The following is a 23,290-nucleotide window of genomic DNA, read 5'->3' as shown; positions in this document are numbered from 1 at the left end:
TTGAAGTCTTTTAAAGTCTGTGAAAAAGGATTTACTCATAGGAAAAGTCTTCTAAGAAAGTTAATTTTATTCCTCAGAAGAGTGACTTCAGAGAGCTTAAGCTAGAGTTTAACTATTTATGAAAAGGACTGAAATTAAAATCTTTGGTGTCCAATGAAAAAACCTGGCAAACCAAATGATAAATTAGGAGAGAACTGCTTCATGTGAAAAATCACAAAATGGTTAAACTGCTTGAAAGTGAATACCTTTCAACTGCATAAATATTAAAATATTAAACTAATCCAAATTACAAGGAAAACAAAGCAGAAGATTAAGAAAACAGCCCTAGGAGGTTACAGATTAAATAACAGATGTGTTATTTAAGAGGTAAAAGAAAGATTTTTAGATGTCCTCAAAGAGGGAGAAAGGATATAATTGTGTATTAATAGACAGAAGCAACATTTTAACATTGCTAATGGTCTCATGACATGTCAAGCAAAAATGTTTAAGTGGAAAGTAAAAAGATAAATTACTGAATGTCTCCATCATTAAAAAAGAGTGAAATTATGGTTTATGCCAACATTTAATGATCTTTAAGCTCAACTATGGTCTGAGTTCCATTAAGTCTCTAATGTATTCCTAATTTTATGTGATGTGTGGATTCATAAAAGGTAAATTATCATCTATTATGAGTCCAAAATATATTATAATTGTTACCTTAAATAACCTCAAAATATTAATTCATTTTAGCATTAAGAACCAGAACTGCAAGTTCTAAAAATCACCAATTTATTCTTACTTCATTAGATAAGACCAATGATCCTTCAAGAAAAGATAGACTTTACTCAAGTCTTATTGAGCTTTCCTCAGTTACCTAAGTTTCCATTAATTTAATTTATTGAAATGCCAAATGAACAACATCTTAGTAGTGGTTGTAAAATCTATTTTTGCAAGAGCTAACCAATAAATGTAGTTCATTGGATTCTTATTACCTAAGCTCTTTAAAACAAGTTTCCCACTCTCCCTGACATATCTATTTATAAATCAATCACTCAATTGCATTTAGTGTATTCCTACTATTTGTCAAGCACTGTTTTAACAACTTGGGGGAATATTTAATTGTCAAAAGACACAAAACCTGCCTTCACAGAGCTTGCAGTCAAATGGGAAAGGCGGGTACTTAAGTTACATGTGGAGGGAGTAATAGAGAATATAAGATATGCATATACATACTATGGGGGTAGTGATAACTTAAGTCAATCGATAGGTATAGGAGTAAAACAGAGCGAGAGGAGATCACATCCTGCACATCCTGTTAAATGGAGTCAAAAATACAGTAAGATTTGTATTGGTAAGCACAGTGTGGCTGATAAGGCAAATCATGACTGAAAATCTCTTCCATATCTGAGAATGTATGTATTTCCATTTTCTGCACCATTTATTTGTTATTTAAAATAAGTAGCCGATTTCATTTCTTCCTCTTGATGTAATCATCTTCCCAAAGACTCTGCTCAGTCAATCAATGGATCAAAACATGATATTTATTAGGTGCCTGCTGGGTACAGGGCATTAGGCTAAGTGCTTGAGAAAATACACCAGAAACTAAACATGTATTCTCTGTCCTCACAGAACTTACCATAAAAGTCACCTTATTACTGATTGCCAATTGCCTGGTTGACCTGTCTTCTGGTGCTGTCTCTCAAATATCCACTGTATTTTTGAATCCCATTATCAACCATTTGTGTGTGTGTGTGTGTGTGTATGTGTGTGTGTATATAGATGGCTTAGTGGAAAGAGCACAGGCTTGGGAGCCAGAGGCTGTGGGTTCTAATCCCGGCTCTGCCACTTGTCAGCTGTGTGACTTTGGGCAAGTCACTTCACTTCTCTGTGCTTCAGTTACCTCATCTGTAAAATGGGGATTAAGACTGTGAGCCCCATGTGGGACAACCTGATTACCTTGTATCTACCCCAGTGCTTAGAGCAGTGCTTGGCACATAGTAAGCAAATGCTATCATTATTATTATTATTATGGGTGTGCAGGTATGTGTGTATCTGTGTGTGTATATAAATCAAGGGTATTTTTTGAGTGCTTTCTGTGGGCAGAGCACTACACTAAGTACTTGGGAAATTACAATATAATAGAGTTGGTAGACACAATGCCCGCACATAAGTTTAAATTCTACAGGGGGACACAGAAATCAAAATAAATTATAGATAGGTGAAACAGTAGAGTACAAGGATCTGTACATAAGTGCTTTGGGACTAAGGTATCAAAGGGCTTCAGGGTTACATAGCCAAGAGCATGGTTGACACAAAGGGGAGGGTAAGTAGTGGAAATGAGGTCTTAGTTGGGCCCGAAAGGGGAGACATGATTTTAATAAGGCTCTGAAGGTGGAGAGAGTGGTGAACTGTCAGATATGAAGTCCCAGGAAGTTACAGACAAGAGGGAGAAAGTGGGCAGTGGGACAGATGAGATTGAGGTATTGAGAGTAGGTTGGCACTGCAGGAGTGAAATGTGTAGAAGAGGTTGCAGTAGGAGGTCCAGGAAGTAAGGTAGGAGGGAAAGAACTGAATAAGTGCTCTGAAGCCAATGGTAAGGATTTTCTGTTTGAAATTTTTGTTTGGGGGGTGGGTGGGCAACCGGTGGAGGAACCTGAAGGGTGGGTAACCATGGACCAAACTTTTCTTAGAAAAAATGATGGAGGAAGCGGAGTGAAGTATGGACTGGAGTGGGAAAAGACCAGAGTCAGGAAGGTCAGCGTGGAGGCTGATACATTATTCAAAGATGTATATGATAAGTGTTTGGATCAGCATAGTAGCGGTTTGGATGGAGAGGAAAGGGCAGATTGTAGTCATGCTGTGAAGGTTGAACCTACAGGATATGGTGACACTGAAGATGTGGGTTGAATGAGAGAGATGAGTTGAGAATAATACAAAAGTTATGAGGCTTGTTAGGCAGGGAGGATTGTGAGATAATCTACAGCAATAGGAAAGACAGAGAAGTTGATGGAATTCTGTTTTGGGCATGACATCAATGATATTAATTGATCATGGCTTTGGGTGAAAAATGATACCCTCTCTCTCCAAATGATTATTTTGTTCTCTAATATGAAAAGAGCTTTATTGTTCAAAAAAATCAGTGTAAGTTTTTGGTTAATGCAATTGTATGGGAAGAAGGAATTGAATGATCGCTTATAAGAAATACTTTAAAATTTGTGACTCAAATATTTAGTCGTTATTTTGAATAGGCGAATACAGAATTTCTATGCACTAAAAATGATTGTGTTCTAACATAAAGATGAATTCTGGAGCAATTTATCAAGATCCTGAAATTATTTCATGGTGACATAGCTGGTTTTGTCTGACTTGGAGGGGCCTTTTCACATCCTTTCTCATTTGACAACTGAGCAAAGCAAGACTGTATACTAAAGTAGACATGTTTGTCTTATTCTATGTGGTCATGCTCAAGGATGCCACAAGGCATTTGGAAGCTAATGTCAGAATACAATTCTGATCCGCTGGGAAATGCTTTTAGCTCAACAGCCTGAGAGCACTATCGAAAGTCCTTGAATCACTCATACAATTACTCCTATTTCCTGATGGCTATCCTTTGGAATTACACAGTCAAGATGGAATGTGGACGATATGAAATACTTTTTAGAATCAGTTAAGGATTGGAGTGGGAAAAGACCGGAGTCAGGATTGACATTAGCCAATCATAATGTGTGTTTCTCCCTCATCTATCTTTGCATCTAGGTGATGGTTGTACCTTTTGGGAGCATCAGAGTTAGAGCTTGGCATCAATTTACATCAAAAATCAGACCAAAATGAATGTACATAAGGAAGTTGTACTTCTTTTGTGGCTGTGAGATGTGTACCAACCATAGATGCCGCATTTGATTTCTGTAGCAATTCTCCCAGTGCTATCTGTACACATCAAGTGAGAAGACAGGCTCATAAACAATGAGTTCCTGGAGTACAAACCACCAACATCAAAATAGTGCTTGTCACATTGCACAATGTGTGTGGCATGCAAGAGGAATGGATAGCAGTGGATGGCAAATGACTGCTCTCAAGTTGAGATGGGGAATATACAGTAATTATACAGTAATGTGTGTATATATATATATATATATATATATATATCACATTATTCCAATTGTTATTTTCCATATATTATAGATACCATCTGCTTGTCTTTCAGATTTTTTAATCAATTGGACTTTGTCTCTTGGTCATTCATATTTTCTGCATCTAGACTCACATATATGTCCATTCTGTAAGGATTTTTAATTAATCTCTCTTTGTGTCACTGTTTATATAGCCTGTGCTCCTTACACTGTTACCTAACCAACTTTGTTAGATCATTTTGAACAAATCTACCTTTGATCCCGTTACACCAATTTCTTGTAGACAGGCTGTCAGTCTGATAACAAGCAGGTCCGTAATGAAAGTTGCTGGAGCCCGGAAAGAGGAAAAAAATTGGCCACTGATGTGATTGTTCTGCTGGCATCCTTTTCAATTCAGGACTGAGAATTGTCACCACTGATCCACTGCCGTAACAGGACTTGTTCCACTATTCATTCAATCATATTTATTGAGTGCTTACTGTGTGCAAAGAACTGTACTAAGCACTTGGGAGAGTACAATACAACAGCAGAGAAGCAGCCTGGCTCAGTGGAAAAGAACATGGGCTTGGGACTCCGAGGTCATGGGTTCAAATCCCAGCTCCGCCAATTGTCAACTGTGTGACTTGGGGCAAGTCACTTCACTTCTCTATGCCTCAGTTACCTCATCTGTAAAATGGGGATTAAGACTGTGAGCTCCCTGTGGGACAACCTGATCGTCTTGTAACCTCACCAGCGCTTAAAACAGTGCTTTGCACATAGTAAGTGCTTTATAAATGCCATTATTATTATTATTAACAACATACACATTCCTTGCCCACAACAAGCTCACAGTCTAGAGGATGAGCTCCCTAGGTAACTATTAAGTGAAGGGACCACATGCCAGGATCTTGGATTATCACATGCCAGGGTGCACCATCCCAGCATCATCTGGTAGACCCACATCATGGCTGAAAAAGCTTATGCCTCATATAGCTAAAGAAATCCAAACTCCCAAATGCTTCCCAAACTACTCCTCTTAGTTCCCAATCTATCAAAGAGTCCTGCATGCTGAGCAAGTTCCTTTCTTCTTTAGATGATAGAATGTGGGAATATGCGGGCGCATTTTCTCAAAGGAAATATCTCTTCTGATAATGTAAATGGTTTCAATCAATAAATCATTTATTGAGCTCTTACTGTGTGCAGAGCACTGAATTAAGTGCTTGGGAGGGTACAATGTACAACAAGATTTGGTAGTCATGCTCCCTGCCCATAACGAGCTTACAGTCTAGAGGGGGAGACAGACATTAGTATAAATGAGTAAACTATTGATATTTACATAAGTGCTGTGGCCCAGAGGGAGGGGTGAATACAGGGAGCAAATGCAAGGGCGACACAGAAGGGAGTTGGAGAAGAGGAAAGGAAGGCTTCGTCAGGGAAGGCCTCTTGGAGGAGATGTGTTTTCAATAAGGCTTTGAAGGTCTGAAGAGTAATTGTCTGTTGTGTATGAAGAGGGAGGGCATTCCAGGCCAGAGGTGTGACACTTATTTACCCCAGTACTGAGAACGGCTTAACAAATACCATTAAAAAAGCACATAATACAGTGCTCTGTGCACAGTAAGTCCTTAATAATGACGTGGGTGAGGGTCGGAAGCTAAATAGACAAGATCAAAGTACATTAAGTAGGTTGCATTAGAGGAGGGAAGTGTGGATGGAGTGTAGTAGGAAAGCAGTGAAGTGAGACGGGGGCAAGAGTGCTTTAAAAGTGATGGTAAGGAGTTTCTGTTTCATATGGACGGGGATGGGCAACCACTTCCCGAGGAATGGGAAAACATGGACTGACTATTTTTGTATGAAAATGATCTGGGCAACAGAGTGAAGTATGGATTGAAGTGGGGAGAGACAGGAGCAGGGAGATCAGCAAGGAGGCTGATACAGTAATCAAGGTGATTACTGTAAGGATTACTGTAAGGTGAGAGAAGCAGCATGGCTCAGTGGAAAGAGCACGGGCTTTGGAGTCAGAGGTCATGGGTTCGAATCCCGACTCTGCCACATGTCTGCTGGGTGGCAAGTCACTTAACTTCTCTGAGCCTCAGTTACCTCATCTGTAAACTGGGGATGAAGACTGTGAGCCCCCTGTGGGACAATTTGATCAACATGTATCCCCCCCAGTGCTTAGAACAGTGCTCTGCACATAGTAAGTGCTTAACAAATGCCATCAAAAAAAAAAAAGGTGGGATAGAATAAGTGCTTGGATCAACGTGGTAGCAGTTTGGATGGAGAAGAAAGGGTGGATTTTAGTTACGTTGTGAGTGTTGAACTAACAGGCTTTAGTGACAGCTTTAATATGTAGGTTGAATGAGAAAGAAGAGTTGAGATGAATCACAAACCAAGGTTATGGACTTGTGAGGTAGGAAAGACGGTGGTACTGTCTACAGTGATGGGAAAATCAAGGGAAGGACAGAGTTTGGGTGGGAAGATATGGAGTTCTGTTTTGGACATATTAAGTTTGAAGTGTCAGCTGGACATCCAAGTATAGATATCTTGGCAGGAGGAAATGCAAGGGGGCTGGGAGAGAGAGAGAGAAAGAGAGACAGACAGGCACACATTTGGGAACCATCCACTTAGAGGTGGTTAGTTGAAGCCATGGGAGTGAATGAGTTCTCAAAAGGAGTGGGTGCAAGTGTATTATATAAGGGAACCCTGAACTGAACCTTGAGGGACTCCCTCAGTTAAGGGGTGGGAGGCAAAGTCAGTGAAAGAGACTGAGCATGAGCAGCCAGAGAGATAGGAGGAGAACAGGAGAGGGCAATGTCAGTGAAGCCGAGGTTGGATTAATATCTCCAAGAAGAAGGGGTGGTAGATAGTGTTGAAGGCAGCTGAGAGTTCGAGGAGTACTGATTCCCCATCTGTTTGATGATAGTATCCAGGAACTCTCATGTTGCGAGAGTCTTAATTTCCTGCTGGTATGCATGGACCTAATCCTTGAGCATTCTCAGAGAAGACCAGATTGACCACCCTGGACTGATTCAGGCTCAGTGCAGGTATCTTGCTGCTATTACAGAAGCAGTGTGGTGGCTCAGTGGAAAGAGCATGGGCTTTGGAGTCAGAGGTCATGGGTTCAAATCCCAGCTCTGCCACTTGTCAGCAGAATGACTTTGGGCAAGTCACTTAACTTCTCTGGGCCTCAGTTACCTCAGTAAAATGGGGATTAAGATTGTGAGCCCCACATGGGACAACCTGATCACTTTGTAACCTCCCCAGAGCTTATAACAGTGCTTTGCACATAGTAAGCACTCAATAAATGCCATTATTACTATTATTACAGGGAAATAGAGAGGGAACTGGTGGGAGAAGTAATACAAGCAGCGTGGCTCAGTGGAAAGAGCATGGGCTTTGGAGTCAGAGGTAATGGGTTCGAATCCTGGCTCCACCACATGTCTGCTGTGTGACCTTGGGCAAGTCAGTTAACTTCTCGGAGCCTCAGTTACCTCATCTGTAAAATGGGGATGAAGAGTGTGAGCCCCACGTGGGACAACCTGATCACCTTGTCACCTCCCCAGAGCTTAGAACAGTGCTTTGCACATAGTAAGCTCTTAATAAATGCCATTATTATTATTATCTTGCAGGTGGTGTTAAGTTGGTTACTTATGGTAGTATCGTTTACCACTAAGGAAGCAATTTGAGCAGGAACTATTCTACAGGAGGTCTCTAAGTGTTGAAATTTTGTCTGGGTTCAAGCACCTAACTACCTGAGAGGCTTAGTTCTTGTTACTAGGAGTGAGTCCCATGATGCTCAGACAGGGCTGAGGAACTTAGCCCCATATTGGAAGTCCTGACTGTTCTTTAATCTCTTTCAGGCAACTCGAGGGCACGTACCAGTAGCGTATATCATAGGGCCGAAACCACCAGGAACATTAAAATGATAACGTCTCTTATTTAGATACACACGTGACCTTTATTGCTCCCTCCTTTGTCTCTAGATGGGCATACCCAGCATCCCCAGTTTCTCTTTCTTCCCTTCTACATCTTCAATGCCCTTTGTGTACCCTTATCCAATTGCCTCCCACTGTGGTTATGCTGTACTACTCGTAATTAGTGCACGGGTTAAGTTTGTACCAGGACACCAAATAAGAACCTTGCAATTTCTTTTGATCTTACGCCCAGACCCTGTGGTTAGTTGTCCTTATCTACTCAAAACAACTCTTACCTATTTCCCTACTGATTGGTTTACCAAATCCTATGTGTCCTTATGAGGCCATCCGTGCTACTTCAGTCAGTCAGTAAGTCAGTCAGTTGTATTTACTGAGTGCTTACTGTGTGCAGAGCACTGTCCCAGGTGCTTGCCAGAGTACAATGTAACACTATAACTGACAGAGAGAAGCAGCGTGGCTCAGTGGAAAGAGCATTGGCTTTGGAGTCAGAGGTCATGAGTTCAAATCCCAGCTCCACCAATTGTGTGTGACTTTGGGCAAGTCACTTAACTTCTCTATGCCTCAATTACCTCATTTGTAAAATGGGGATTAACTGTGAGCCCCCTGTGGGACAGCCTGATCTCCTTGTAACCTCCCCAGCGCTTAGAACAGTGCTTTGCACATAGTAACTGCTTAATAAATGCCACCATCATTATCAAAGCCCTACTCTCCTCTTCCAGGAGGCCTTCCCAGACTGAGCCCCCTATTTCCTCTCCTCCTCCCCTTCCCCCCGCCCTACCACCTTCCCCTCCCCACAGCACTTGTATATATTTGTACAGATTTATTACTCTATTTATTTTACTTGTACATATTTACTATATTTATTTTGTTAATGATGTGCATATAGCTGTAGTTCTATTTATTCTGATGGTTTTGACACCTTTCTACATGTTTTGTTTTGTTGTCTGTCTACCCCTTCAAGACTGTGAGCCTGTTGTTGGGTAGGGACATTGCCGACTTGTACTTCCTAAGCGCTTAGTCCAGTGCTCTGCACACAATAAGCACTCAATAAAGATGATTGAATGAATGAATGAACATTCCCTGCCCACAACACGCTTACAGTCTAGAGGAACTATCCAAGTATTCCAACTATCTTTACTTGTTCAGTCAATCGTATCTGCAGTGACTATTTCTGCAATCCAGTCCTTTGCCAGACACCTCTTACCATGTGCCAGACATTGTGCCAAGTGTTGGGGTAGACACTAATATAACGAATCAAGCACAGTCCCCATCCCACAGGGCTCACATTCTAGTTGGGGCTAAATAGATGAAAAGAACAATAGCAAAGGACTGCAAACCAATACTTGCTATCCCTTTGTTAAAGATTTACACTTCTCAATAGGAGGATTTTTGGTTAAGTACAGCTTGCCACTTCAAGCTTCACTTTATTTCCAATAGGCCCATGCTCAGAGAATGGATGACATGAGGATACCCCAGAAGCTGCGAATGGTAAAGTGAAATGGGATAGCTGAAAAAAGGAAGACAGAGACTGGGCTTTAAATGCAGCAATGTACAATCTCAGACAATGTGGCTTTAAAGCTGAATGTGAGGAGATAATGCAGCAGACAGATGAACCTGGCACGCCACCTTTAAGAAAGATGCAGCTTATTTTAAGAGGATCAGGAAACAAAGACAAAAGCCTTACACAGTATTGGTTGCTGAAAATAGCAAACACAGCGGCACAATCGAGAAATATTTTTACATATCATCATCATCATCATCAATCGTACTTATTGAGCGCTTACTATGTGCAGAGCACTGTACTAAGCGCTTGGGAAGTACAAATTGGCAACATATAGAGACAGTCCCTACCCAACAGTGGGCTCACAGTCTAAAAGGGGAAGACAGAGAACAAAACCAAACATACTAACCAAATAAAATAAATAGAATAGATATGTACAAGTAAAATAAATAAATAAATAGAGTAATAAATATGTACAAACATATATACATATATACAGGTGCTGTGGGGAAGGGAAGGAGGTAAGAAGGGGGGATGGAGAGGGGGACGATGCATGGTAGGGCAGGAACATTGGCCTTTTCAGTCCCGCTAGGACTCATAGGTAAATTTTACCATTAGTAGAATCATCTTCAAAGATGAAGAACATGAATATGAGGGAGGGAATATGAGAAGCAGTGTGGCTTGGAGGAAGAAGCATGGGCTTGGGAGTCAGAGGAGGTGGGTTCTAATTCAATTTAATCTAATTTATTGAATAGTATTCTAATCCCATCTCTGCCACTTGTCTGCTGTGTTACCTGGGGCAAGACACGTAATTTCTCTGTGCCTCAGTTCCCTCATCTTTGAAATGGGGATTAAGACTGTGAGCCTCACGTGGAACAACCTGATTACCTTGTATCTATCCCAGCGCTTAGAACAGTGCTTGGCACATAGTGTGCACTGAACAAATAGATTATTATTATTATTATTTATAGTTAATAATGATGCTATTAACAAAAAATTTGCCCATGGGTAATCAATCAATGGTATTTATTGCATGTTTATTTTATGTGGAACACTTAACTAGGCACTTGGGAGAGTATAACTGAACAGGGTGACATAAGCCCTGCCTTCAAGGTGTTTGCAATCTATGGGATTTATAGACACTCATGGGTAAATTTTAATGTCAGTGTGTACATATGTCTGTGTTTAGAAGCAGCGTGGCTTAGTGGAAAGAGCCCAGGATTGGGAATCAGAGGTCATGGGTTCTAATCCCAGCTCTGCCATTTGTCAGCTGTGTGACTTTGGGCAAGTCACTTAACTTCTCTGTGCCTCATTTACTTCATCTGTAAAATGGGACAACCTGAATACCTTGTATTTCCCCCAGTGCTTTGAACAGTGCTTGGCACATAGTAAGTGCTTAACAAATGCGATTATCATTATTATTAGGCAGTGATACTTGGCAAGTAGTTGTACTAGATTTCTGAGGACAGATTACAATTTTAATGGTTAGCTATTATGATGGTAAGGTGGACAATCTATCTGCCCATTGCTACATATCAGGTTAGTCTTTCTGGTGCAATGACCTATGGGCACATCTATTTTATTTTGCATTGTTTCATAATGAGCATGACTGTGACTTTATTAATTCTGCCCTTTCCTCTTTCTATATCCTCTATACTTTTCTTGCCTTTATTTCCTGATCCAAAATGTCTTTTCCTAAAGACTTTTCTTTCTCTTATTTGATGAACATGTGGATAACTGCCAAACTATAATCATATCTAACTGGTCTGTACACTTCTCTGAGATTTGGGGGTACTTTTAAACAAAATCTAGCCATTCTTTTTCCATAATAGCCTATAAATCATGGAACTTTTTCCTCAGGTTTATCATGTTACCAAGCAACATATTAACAATAATAATCAACTCTTAAAAATTAAGATGTTTCCCCCCTGGATTGGCAGTATTTGTATTTCCGTGCCATTTTAAGAATAATAAATACATTTTTTGAACCTAGCATTATTGTGTTTATAGGCAGAACATTTACTGTAATAAATTATTGTAATTATCCAAGATTTAGGCCAATGAACAGTTTTAATGTTCATCTTGTCAATAAAAAGTCTGAATGAAGATTGTTCAGTATCCTGACAAGTAACAAACCATGTAAATCTCTCAAGTGACTGTCAGATCAAATTACTAATTATGGTATAAAATGAAGAATATTTCTAGCATCCTCACATTTTTTGATCAGCCCAGAGTGACAGGGTTTAGCAAATGAGATGAGCAGTCAAAACATTGGTTTTGATTAGTGGTATCTGATGGTTTTTCAAGTAAGTATATGCTAAGAACATACGATACCTGGCAATGCATACCAACTCTGTGAGCAGGCATCTGGGGCCCTGAGAGGTGTTTTCTTTACTCTGTGTGTTCATTGCTGTGTGGTAAGATGAGGGAGACTTCTACAAAATCAACTGAAGGGGTGACCACCTGCCAAATGACTTTCAGGTGACTATCTTGAGTATTTTCCAAATCCCTACTGAGGCCATTTGCACACTTGTTAAAACCAAGCATCACTTTTAAAAAGAAGAAAAAAATCCTTCCATTCTGCGCCTTGTTTTTCATCTTTGTCCTTTTTTTTAGCATTTGTACCACAGAATTTCCCTCTAATTGATTTGGTACCCTGCTGGATACCCACTGCAGGAGAAGAGTCGCTGTGTCTCAGCTAGTAGTTGAAGTTCCACCACACTGCCCCATTGGCCAAACTGGAGGTCAGGGAGAGAGACATATGTTGTCACATTTTACTTGACTCCATTTCTACTGTAAGTACCAGACCAACACAATGATACTACTGAGATTCCTGCCAAGTGGTATATTAAATTCAGCTGTATTACAGCAGACTAGGATTAAAATTGACTCTCCTGTAATCAGAGCATTCCAAGGCATATGAAGGATTAGAAACACCAGAGCCAGGATTGCACTGTTAGCTCTTTGAAGGCCCATATAATCATAGCAGAACCCGATTCTCAAACAGAATAATAGCCAAATTCAAAATTCAATCAATACTACAAACGAGGAAGAATAGCAACAGAAGATTAAAAAAGTCTAAGGTTTACAGAATGATATTTAAAGCCATTGAGGTTTAAAGCTGCAAATGAAAAGCTTAATTGCCTGATTACTCAAAGCCACTTACCTTGTATCTGGTCTCAAGGGAACGCTCTGGGATTGCTTGGGGGACGTTGATAGAAAGGTTTTTAAATTAAAATAGTGCCAAAGTAGTCAACTCTGTTTTGCTCAGAGCAGGGTGGAGCTCGTTTTGGCAGAGAAGGTAAACTCCTCCCAAAATGCCCCAATAGTCAAAACCGGTCCCTGTGCTTTGCAGCTCTTATTAGCCTTCTGTGATTCTCTTGGCATCCTTAGTCCAGTCTTTTTGAAAGCATTTTAAAGTACACCACTTTGGCTGTGACCAAACCATCTAACATGGGATTAAGCTTCCTGACTATATCATTAATATTTGGAGGGCTGTCTAACTGAGGAACAGGGTTGGGGTCTTTAAACTGATCTAATTGAAGGAGTTATTCACCAGGTAGCTTTAGTATAAACTGTCCCAAAAGAAAACTCGTTCTTGGTTTCACTGAAATCTAGTTTTCAATTCCTCCTTTCCTTAAATAAGAAAAAAATTAAAAACCTTCCATTCTGTTCCATAGTTTCTTAGTTTCTATTTATCATTTTTCTTTCCACTCTTCTACTGCTCTAAATTTAAGAGATGATCCGGGAAGATCATTTTCCCTCTGATTCTAGTTTCTTTTCCTTTGGTTTAGATGCTGCTTTGATTCTGACCCCTGCTTTTGTACCATTGAAAAGAGCTCCCATCTGATCCATGGCTCCAGTGTAAACCCTCAACTGGGAGAATTGATTGGCCTGAAACCAGGTTGTAAAGGGGGCCTTGTTGGGTCTCCCATTGCTGTGGGTCATGGGTTTGATTCACAGCTTCCTCATCCTCCTCATTTTCACTCCTTTCCCCTACCCCAGTTCTCTTCCATCCTCTCTCTTTTTGCCCTATATATCTTCCCTCCTATCCCCAGTGGTACCACCACTGTGTTCCCTGTATATTCATTCAATCATATTTATTGAGCACTTACTGTGTGCAGAGCACTGTGCTAAGCGCTTGGGAAGTACAATATACAAGGGGATGAGGGGTTGGCAAGGAGGAGAACCTTAAAAACCTAAAGGAATTTAAGAGACTTTCAGCCCCTCTAGTCTTGTAAGTTCTTTTTCTACCTATTTTATTGTATTGTACTCTCCCAAGCATTTAGTAGAGTGTTCTGTACATAGTAAGCCCTCAGTGAATACCCTTGACTGATTGATGCCTCAGAGAAGCAGTAGCATTCCTGTGTTTCAACTCTGCAATGAATTTCTTTCCATTTCCTGGGATTTGTGTGAGAAGGATGGCAGTGGAGAGGGGAGCATCGGGTTTAATGCAGCTAATTTAAATTAGATGTAAAGAAAAATGTCCTATACAGGCCAATAGCTAGCTAAACTTTGAATAACTATCAAAGAAAGTTGTGACATCTCTCCTTCAGTATATGTTCTCCTCTCTCTGAGTGTGGCCCTGTTTGAAGGCAGGTGAAAGAATTAGATGACTTAACCAGGACCCAGAAAAACCTGAGATCCTGTAATTTTAAATTTTGATTCTGATCTCATCCAAATTACAAAGCATCCATAAGGCAAAGACTGACTTTTTATTATTTTACAGTGATATGTCAGGTAATTTCATCATAGGTGTTATAAGAAGGGCTCTAGGAGGGAAGTGTGACCATTATGCCATGGGCTTGTTCTTATAAGGGAGTTTAGAGAGATAATTATATGCTGCTTTTTGTGAACTATTTGTAAACATTTCTTATCACACATCTGTGTGTCGACTTCAGGGATAGCAGAAAACATATCTAATAACTTGTGTTCCATGTTACCACAGCCTCGCAGAGGAGAAGGATAATATGCTATATGGAAATGCCATAGAAATTGCTTCAGAGCATTTGACATAAGTGAATAAATGTGGTGCTGTATGGTTTCAGTGCCCTCAAAAGGTCAAGAGTGGCTTGTTGAAAACTCAAATCAAATTGCCATCACGCATGACCTAGATTTCCCAGAGTAGAAAGAAAAATTTGAGCCAACTTTTTCCAGTGTTTGCACAGTTCCATGACGGGTGAGCCATTTTGCTCTACGAAATGTTATTCAGGTGAAATCCTTCAAGATGATATGACCAACTGGCATTTTGTCTCATTGTTTGAATCACTAGGTTGCCTGATCTGGTGAGCAGGTGACAGTACCGGGGACAAGAGATGTGGGAATTTCTGTTGAGTTCCATAGGGAGCAGCCTGGCTTAGTGGGAAGAGCATGGGCTTGGGAGTCAGAGGTCATGGGTTCTAATCCTGGCTCCTCCACTTGTCTGCTGTATGACCTTAGGCATGTGCCTCTGTTAACCTCACCTGTAAAATGGGGATGAAGACTGTGAGCCCCACGTGGGACAACCTAAGGACCTTATATCTACCCCAGTGCTTAGAACAGTGCTTGGCACATAGTAAGTGCTTAACAAATACCATCATTATATAGGGGAAAGGAATCCAGGGTGCACATAGAAAAGCAGCCTGGCTTGGTGGAAAGAGCACAGGCTTGGGAGTCAGAGGATGTGGGTTCTAATCCTGCCTCCGCCACTTGCGTGCTGTGTGACCTTGGGCAAGTCAGTTAACTTCTCTGTGCCTCAGTTATCTCATCTGTAAAACAGGGATTAGAAGTTTGAGCCCCACATGGGACAACTTGATTACCCTGTATCTACCCCAGTGCTTAGAACAGTCCTTGGCACATAGTAAGCGCTTAACAAATACCATAATTATTACTATTATAAGTTCACTGGGGATGCTAGTGCATGCTTTCTTTCAAACCTGAAGTGTGTGTGTGTGAACCTGGAGCTGATCTCAGTCTGATAATGGAAAGCTGTTACTGCCACCACCACTACTCGGGACTATGGGAGGGGAGGGAGCCGGGCCGGACTTTCTGAGTGTGATGTGTAGAGCTGTTGTTAATGCCACTGTCTCCAGGCTGTGTGGGTGAAGGAAGATGTGTGTTTTGTTTTGCTGTCTGTCTCCCCCTTCTAGACTGTGAGCCTGTTGTTGGGTGGGGACCATCTCTATATGTTGCCAACTTGTACTTCCCAAGCGCTTAGCACACAGTAAGCGCTCAATAAATATGATTGAGTAAATGAATGAATGTGTGTGCACGTGGCTTCCACTGCTGGGCCAAAATGGAGAGACCACTCTGATGGGGATGGGGAGATGTCTGTATCTCTCCTTGTCAGTCCAGTCTCTGGAGCAGAGAGACCCTTCCCTCCCCTCAAAACAGGAAAGCAGCAGACGCTGATGTGGCTTTTCCCTCAGGAAGGTTCAGGCTGTCCAGGTATCTCTCCATGGGGTGAGCAGAGGAGATGAAACAAGAAGCCTCATGTTGGTTTTCTTTATATTTAAAAAACAGACAAAAAAATTATCTGGGCCCAGCAGTGATCCCTGACAGGGGGAGCACTGCAGCCACTGCCTGGCCCAGTGGGGTTGCATGCGAGGGGCAGGCACCAGGCAGGGGTCAGATGGATTATATGACTGGCAGGGGGAAGCGATGCCATGTTGGATTGTAGTTCAACCCCTTTGCTTTGGAACTGGTAGAATTGATAGGATGCCCAAGAAAATTTGTAAGACAACCAAACGCCTCTTATACAAATCACACCCCCATCACATATGCATTTGAACTCATCTTGGAGAACACTAAGCGTATTGAGAATCTTTACTATTTTGGGTTTCCAAGTTATAATTTCTCAATATGTGCACTCTGGGGCATTCAGCTCCTAGACCAATTTCAATACTTTCACCTACAAACTGGCTTGGGCTTGGCAGTCAGAGGACTGGGTTCTAACCCTAGTTCTGCTTCTAGCTCTGCCACTTGCCTGCTGTGTGACCTTAGGCAATTCACCTCACTTCTCTGTGCCTTAATTTCCTCATCTGTAAAATGGGAAGTAAGTACCTGTTCTCCTTCCTACTTAGACTGTGAACCCCATGTAGGCCAGGGACTGTGTCCATCCTGATTAACTTGTATCTACCCCAGCTCTTATTACAATGTTTGGCACTTAGTAAGCACTTAACAAATAATACAATTATTAATTATTATCAATATTACTATTATTATTATTAACCTCAAACTGCTGGGAGAGTTCTCCAACAATGAAGTCTTTGAAAGCAATTTCCCAGCATTAAAACGATATTCATCACAACAAAATTTCTCTCAGTGGGACAAATGCGAAGGATGTAGGACAGCAGAATTTCCATGCTGCTATGTGGCAAGCTGAAAGCAGACGTATTCAAGAAAGACGTGCAGAACAAATGTTTAAAAACACAGTGAAGTACAGTGATATGGTGTGATAAATCAGTGGATTATTTAGAGACTGACTAGCTTGGTATATAGTAGTTAAGAGAGAGATCATCCTGAAACAGGGGATTCATCTGTTCAGTGGATTTGGATGTGTACCCCTTAAGCAGAAGGAACAGGGAGAAAGAGAGAATGAGAGAGGGGGAGAGAGAGAGAGAGAAAGGAGGGAGAGGATGAGCACAAGCCACAGGTTTCTGATCAGTTATCACCTGACATGGCAAGAGGACATAAAAGTTGTACTACTTTTTTCATGGCAAAGTCAATCGATCAATGGTATTTATTGAGAACTTACTGTGTGTAGAGCACTGTACTAAGTGCTTGGGAGAGTACAAAATGACAGAGTTTGTAGATAGATTCCCTGCCCACAAGGATCTTATAGTCTATAGTAAGTGAAATATCGTTGGTAATTATGATTTGATGATGGCCACTTTCACTGAGCAGAAGTAGGCCAAAGAGGCTTAATTTACCAATCTTGTTTTGTCTAATGACTTTTTCCACATTTTAACATCATTGTCCTTATCTGTGTTGAAATCTCTCATGAGAATTACCTGGATGAGTCTTTGCAGATCCTTATATAACTAATATTTCTCGTGTCATTGTGGAGGTATTTAATGATTGGTTCATGACACTCTTGCTTTAGAAATACATATAAGATCATTATATGCTCACTATTGCTTCTGAGCTGATTATCAGACAAATGATGCTCTGATATTCTGTAAAGCCAAAACCTGAAAGTCTTCAGATGATGTTGATGTTGCTCATGATGATGATTTTGCCAGAAATAATAATGATGGCATTTGTTAACGCTTACTATGTGCAAAGCACTGTTCTAAGCGCTGGAGGGAATACAAGGTGATCAGATTGTCCCACGTGGGGCTCACAGTCTTAATCCCCATTTTACAGATGAGGTAACTGAGGCTCAGAGAAGTTAAGTGACTTGTCCAAGGTTACAAAGCAGACATGTGGCAGAGTTGGGATTAGAACCCATGACCTCTGACTCCCAAGCCCATGCTTTTGCCGCTGAGCCACGCTGCTTCTCCTAGCCACGCTGCTTCTCCTTCAGAATAGGGAAGAACCCTTTAAAAAAAAGGAGTATCCAGCAAGTAGATCTGTCAGCTGCCTAATAGAGAAATCTTGTTGGGCTCAGGGTTGCAAAGTGAATTCTGCTTCTGGTTCTCATGTTCAACAAGTATCAATCCCCAACTGGATGATTTCTTCTCCTGGTGTTACATGGTGCCCTGAGATTCCATGACAGTTGATTTCTCTGTACATTCTCATTTGGGTTTGCTCCATTAAGTTAAGGCTCACAAAGTCCTAGTCCTGTGATTAACCCAGTGTGGACAAGAAAAGTAATTTTTCTGAAGCATCGTTTCAGGGCACTGACCCCCATTTGTGGGGATCAGTGCATTTGTAAATAGGGCTATTCAGATATCTGCAGTGTTACAGATGGTACTACTTCCTCTTCAGTAACCAAGCAATCAACTCCCCAGGCCACCTTCTCACGTGAGACACGTGTTCAAGTTTTTTTTTCCAGTACAGAAATGAGTCATTCACACTCACTTGCCAATCCCCCTATAGCACCAGTTCCCACTGGGACACAGCAGAAGAGGGTTAAGGATGTAGTTTCTGACTGTACCTCGCTCTCGCCTGTCCCGCCATCGACCCCCGGCCCACGTCATCCCCCGGGCCTGGAATGCCCTCCCTCTGCCCATCCGCCAAGCTAGCTCTCTTCCTCCCTTCAAGGCCCTGCTGAGAGCTCACCTCCTCCAGGAGGCCTTCCCAGACTGAGCCCCTTCTTTCCTCTCCCCCTCGTCCCCCTCTCCATCCCCCCGTCTTACCTCCTTCCCTTCCCCACAGCACCTGTATATATGTATATATGGTTGTACATATTTATTACTCTATTTATTTATTTATTTATTTATTTTACTTGTACATTTCTATCCTACTTATTTTATTTTGTTGGTATGTTTGGTTCTGTTCTCTGTCTCCCCCTTTTAGACTGTGAGCCCACTGTTGGGTAGGGACTGTCTCTATGTGATGCCAATTTGTACTTCCCAAGCGCTTAGTATAGTGCTCTGCACATAGTAAGCGCTCAATAAATACGATTGATTGATTGATTGATTGATTGACTGGGGAACAGAATATCACTATCGGCCTACCTTACCAGCACACTCTGCTATGCTGTCATTCACTTCTAATAGCACTATTGAATGTGGTACTCACATTTGCATTAAAAACCCCTTAATTACTTGAGATATATATGTAATATATAATTAAAGGGTTTTTAATGACAGATGTGAGTACCACATTCAACATTATGTGTGTATATATATTATATATAATATAGTCATTTGCATGAGAGAAGCAGCGTGGCTAGAGAAGCAGCGTGGCTCAGTGGGAAGAGCACAGGTTTGGGAGTCAGAGGTCATGGGTTCTAATCCCAGCTCTGCCACTTGTCAGCTGTGTGACTTTGGGCCAGTCACTTCACTTCTCTGTGCCTCAGTTCCCTCATCTGTAAAATGGGGATTTAGAGTGTGAGCCCCACGTGGGACAACCTGATTACCTTGTATCTTCCCCAGCACTTAGAACAGCGCTTGCCACATAGTAAGTGCTTAACAAATACCATTATCATTATTATTATTATTATTATTATTATTATTATTATATCAGAGTTTACAGTTATGAGGAACTGAGGAAACAGGCAATCTACAGGTGTTGGCATACAAAGGAACCTCCTTCCTATCCAGTAAAGCCTCCTGTTTCAGTGCCCTAAGTGAAACAACTGAGGAAATAAGGAAAAGGTTATGAGAGAGAATTGCAGTTTAACTACAATCCCCAGGTAATAGCTGTATCAAAAGTATTGAGAAAATGAATTTAATGAATATAGTGAGATAAGGAAGTCTACCTGATCTCAGTTTCAAATGTGAAAATTCCTTACATTCTTCTCATTTTTCAAGAATACTATACAGTATACTGAACCGAATAAAAAAATAGGAATCTTTAATCAGAAACAGAAATAACAAACTTCTTGAAGTATTTAATTTTGAGGTTTTCATTTTTTCCAATAGAGTTTGGAAAAGCCATTATTTTCCCCATGGGCTAACCTATATGAAAAGTTAATAAACTGTGCATTGACTGAATTTTTCGAAGTTCAAAGTAAGTGTCCCAGTGGATATACACCATTCCCTCTCATGGAATTTTCTCAAATGGATCAGATCAAACACATTTTTGATCAACTTGTTCATCATCTACAAAGGAAAATTCTTACTAAGACAACATTCTCAAGATCAATGTTTCTTAAATATAGTCACCAGAGCCTCATGTCTGCCGAAGATTTTGGTGCTGCCTCAGAAAACTACATAAACAGATAGAGAAGTATACAAAGAGAGAAGTCCCAGGCGAGGTGAAAGTTTCCATAAATCCATTAAAAATAACACGCATGTTTCACAGGTTTCTGATAAATTTTCATTGTCTAGTTTCAAACAAGGTGTGATCACCAACATGTGCTGGCTGCTTATGTGGCAAAAGCAAAGTTTGACTTGATAAAGACTGCTCTAGACCATAATTGATGGGGAGAGAACCCGATGGAGATTGTTTTCTTTGATGTTATCTTCATAATTTAGAACTTGAAAGGAGCTAGACCCCCAAATTATCTGTGAGGAACTGCAAATAACAAATGCAGCAGCTTAGTTAAGGACTGTGGAAAGAGTTGATGGTAGTACTGCACATTACAGAGCACTTGCCAAGATTCTATACCTGCAGATCCTATTTATAGCTGAAGTTCAATGGGCTTTGTGCTAGGTTTATCTTTGTTCAACCTATTCTATGCAGCCATGCTTAAGGTCACGACAAGCAATGTGGATGCTGTTGCAGAATATTATTATAGTCCTCTGGGAAATTCAACCAAATGGCATAAGGCTATCATCAAAAGATTTTGAATCTACACATTCATGACTATGTTCTAGAAGCGCACACGAAAGAAGAATGTAGAAGCCACTTTTCAGAATCAACATAGAGTCTGGTTTATGGTGAGAGACTTTTACAAGTATGCAGAATCATGGTCAATAGCAATGCTGAAAATAGAAACCACATCAACCAATTTTCTTATCTGGTACTTATTTCTCTGTTTTCATTACTTTTTAAAGATGTCGCAGGAGACTGGAGTGGCCAGTGCAAATATTTACTCTTCATTGCCTGTTTGAGCATGAGTCACAATACTTTCATGTTTACTTTGTTTTTTCTGTGGTCTTTGTGGTCGTAAAATGTTCTTTAGCATCTGGATTTCACCTCTGCTTTGAGACTGGTGTGTATATTTCACATGAGGGGAAACTCAAAGGTGTTAGTAATCAAAGAAGAATGCTTAGGTGGTGTTAGTTAATTTGATTCCCAATATCTCACCCCTTTCTGATGTTTATTCTTTGTTCTGGGGAGGATAGGATGTTGATTTAAAAAGATAAATGAATATAAAGTTATCTTTAAATTCACATATAATAATAATGGTATTTGTGAAGCACTTACTATGTGTCAAGCACTGTTCTATAAATGATGGGGTAGATACAAGGTAGTGAGGTTGTCCCACATGGCACTTACAGTCTTAATCCTCATTTTACAGATGAGGTAACTGAGGCACAGAGAAGCGAAGTGACTTGCCCAAGGTCACACAGCAGACAGGTGGTGGAGCCGGGATTAGAACCCACGACCTTCTGACTCTCAAGCCCTGTGCTCTATCCACAACACCGTGCTGCTTCCCTGTTGCTATTGAGAATCCATGTTAACATTGAGGATTATAATACATCATGGTTCAACAGAAATGACTATTTCCCTGTGATGAACTGAGAATTTCAGAAGTTGTGTGGTAACTAGATGTTTCCTGCACGTCTTCCAAAGCCTGTAGAATATTTAGAGAGAAGAGAGTAGTAATTCAATTAGTACCAGCACAAAGCACAAGTAAGCACTGAATAAATACCACCATCATTACTGTTTTAGAAGATTTCTGAAGGACCAATTCTGGAGATTTGAGACCAGAGCTCTGAAACTTAAACTGCCTATTTGAAAGTAGACATCCATGAGTGAGAGTGACTTTGATAATTCAGAAGGGGAAAGTGAAAAGTAATAATAATAATTGTGATTTTTGTTAAGTGCTTACTCTGTGCCAAGCACTACACTGATAGCTGGGGTAGATACAAGTTCATCAGGTCCCACATGGACCTACAGTCTAAGTAGGAGGGAGAACAGGTGAGAAGCAGTGTGGCTTAGTGGAAAGAATGTGGGACTGGGAGTCATAGGATGTGGGTTCTAATCCTGGCTCTGCCACTCATCTGGTGTGTTACCTTGGGCAAGCCACTTAATTTCTCTGTGCCTGTTACCTCATCTGTAAAATGGGACAATCTGATTACCTCGTATCAATGCCAGCGCTTAGAACAATGCTTGGCACATAGTAAACACTTAACAAATACCATTATCATTATTATTAACAGGTATTGAATCCCCATTTTGGAGATGAGAGAACTGAGGCTCAGAGAAGTTAAGTGACTTGCCCAAAATCACACAACAGGCAAGTGGCATCTCTGGGATTTGAACTCAAGTCTTCTACCTCCCTGACCAATTATACTGATAGCTGGAGTAGATACATTCCATTAGCTACTTCTCATGGCCAGCAGAGTACAATATGGAAGAGCCTGTATTTTAAAATAATTATTGGAAGGGGATGGTTTACAGAAACAGTGAAGCAAAGTAATAAGGACTGAGCTTTAGGTAAAAGCTTGTGTTTGGGCAACACAAAATGAACTGGAGTGTGGAAATTATCCATATAATTTGATCCCAGTGTAGCCAGCCAATCCAGATCATCCAGGACCCAAGTAATGACTATAATTTAACCTGAATTACCTTATTTAGCAATATTAATTGATCAAATTAACTGTAAAATTCCATTTTGCTTTGAGATTTAATATAAGGTTATGGTAATGTGAATTGCAATGAAAATGTGATTCCACCCCACCAATATAGGAATGTGGGCTGAAAGAAGATTCAAGTAAATTCAACAATTCCATGAGCAATACAGTGATTAGTAAGGGTAAAGGTGAGATACCATAGAGGGTACCTGCCAAAAATATATATAACTTGATTTTAAAATGCTAATCCATTGATCAACAAATAAATTGTGAATAGTATTGTACAGTTATAAGCTTGAATGGACAAAATTCATACCTTGAACAAAACAGAGTTTTTATATAACTCTCATTACCATTCAAATATGTACTGAATCAAAATTCTGGGAAGACTTGGAATTGTCCTAAGCCTAATAGACTCTTCTATTCCTGTTGCTT

Source organism: Tachyglossus aculeatus, chromosome X4 (assembly GCF_015852505.1).
Source record: "Tachyglossus aculeatus isolate mTacAcu1 chromosome X4, mTacAcu1.pri, whole genome shotgun sequence".
Classification (NCBI taxonomy): Eukaryota; Metazoa; Chordata; class Mammalia; order Monotremata; family Tachyglossidae; genus Tachyglossus; species Tachyglossus aculeatus.
This window is presented reverse-complemented; position numbering follows the sequence as displayed.